At 41.1% G+C, this 1,721-nt stretch overlaps 1 long non-coding RNA gene across 1 annotated transcript in view; it reads right to left on the bottom strand.

The window, feature by feature from the left end:
* LOC108793622 overlaps positions 1 to 1,721 on the bottom strand; it is an 11,255-nt gene that overhangs the window by 5,895 nt on the left and 3,639 nt on the right. The window contains exon 2 of the long non-coding RNA XR_001941652.1: positions 578 to 581. This is a non-coding gene — a long non-coding RNA (uncharacterized LOC108793622). The remainder of the gene's footprint in view (positions 1 to 577; positions 582 to 1,721) is intronic.

Below are 1,721 nucleotides of genomic sequence, written 5' to 3'. Positions count from 1 at the left end.
CAGGGGAAAGGTGGGAAGGCATAGAATTTACACCCCAAGTCCTTATACCCATTAACCCCCTGATGCCTAAATTCATTTCCAATTATATAAAAAAATAAATGGTGTTTTGGCTATCAAGCAGAAACTAAATAAGGTGGAGATTGTTCATTTGAATATAACACATACTATGGAGAAAAATATAGCTATGATGCAAATTAGCGACATTAGGCGTTTAAGTCATGAACTTAACAAAAAGTCACATGGGAAGAAATATTTTTACTCTTGGAGTTCTCAAAAGCTGTTTTTTATCTTACTGAGGCACAGGTGAACATTGCACTTCAAACATTTGATTACAGTCTGGCCCTTACAATTTGGGTGTTTGCAGCGTTGCCATTCACATTCAACCACTGGCCAGTGACCCACAGTATCTGAACAGACTTCCACTAGTGGAACCTCGATTTATAAAAAAAATGCTGAAATATCAACTTTGCACGTATTACTCTTTATGCAATCAAGTAGATTACACATACATATCGTATTGTTCATATGCAGCCATAACTGCCTAATGTCGCAAAAAAGCGACAAACGAAATCTGCACATAACTTCAAAATTTTTCATCACATGGAGTTGACCCCAATTTATAAGCCATGGCAACAAACAATAAGCTGTTGCACACTTTTATTTTACAAAAATAACCTAAAATTTAGACAAATTTTCTCAAAATTAGCAGTCAGCAGCCATGTGTATGACTGCGCTGAGGCTTTGCGTACTTCAAGCAGTTGTAGCTAACTACACCACTGCGACAGGGCACGATCAGTGCTCCCAAAAGAATCTTTGGTAATCAGTGAATACAAATAAACCAGCATTGGCCGAATAAACACACCACCTTGGCTGCAGTCAGGCCGGGAGGGGTTTGATGCAAAAACGTAACAACGGTCATCAAGGGGTTAAGATCAGTTGGTGTAGATAAATGACCGATGAGCTACTGAGGACAGACAGGACTGACTGACAGATCCCCCTGCTATCTGTACTTGATTTTATTTTTTTGTTGGTCGGGCATTGAAAATGAAAAACATTTTTTTACTGGATCCTGGTCTCACAAAGGTCAAGAACCTAGCCTTAGAAGGTCTGTAGACGGTCTTGCTTCAGGAGTTCGGACGAGCAAGCTTATTCTTTAAGTGAAGCCATGCCTCAAAATAATGAAGACTTGCAGTTTAGTTCCAATTTCAGTTGCTATACTATCTGGATTTACCAAAGAGGTTCTCATTAGTTACTGTTTGCTTATAAAGGATGAGATTGAATATTCGGGGAAAAAATTCAGTGTGTGGAAATCTGGTTTGTAGTTTAGAAAGCACGGGGGAAATACATGACCTTAGAAAGGCTTGACGTGATATTAAACCATCACGTTTTTTTTATTTTTGGGAGGCTCACACTTACCCAAATCCTCCATTATTTTTAATTACAAATGTTCAATTCCTCATTCTCTAGTGGGTCCCCACATCGCTTCACGGGTGCTGCCATCAGCTAGACGGCTGTTATGGAGGCACCCAATACGTGTTCCCGGCCGTTGCTCATAGTTTGACTGAAGACAGGAGGAGTCTACGGCTCCTCTGCCCTCAGTATCTTCCCCATGCAACCAGGAAATTCTGGGATCTAAAGACAGCTTCGGGGACCAGTGGCGTTGACAGCCGTTCTCAGGCAAGTTTGGGGAGGGCGGGGGGTGGGTGCATGGAGAATACATT

This window comes from Nanorana parkeri, unplaced genomic scaffold (genome assembly GCF_000935625.1).
Source record: "Nanorana parkeri isolate BGI_ZX_2015 unplaced genomic scaffold, ASM93562v1 scaffold765, whole genome shotgun sequence".
Lineage (NCBI taxonomy): Eukaryota > Metazoa > Chordata > Amphibia > Anura > Dicroglossidae > Nanorana > Nanorana parkeri.
The sequence above is the reverse complement of the archived record's forward strand: the minus strand, read 5'-3'. Positions and strand labels throughout refer to the sequence as shown.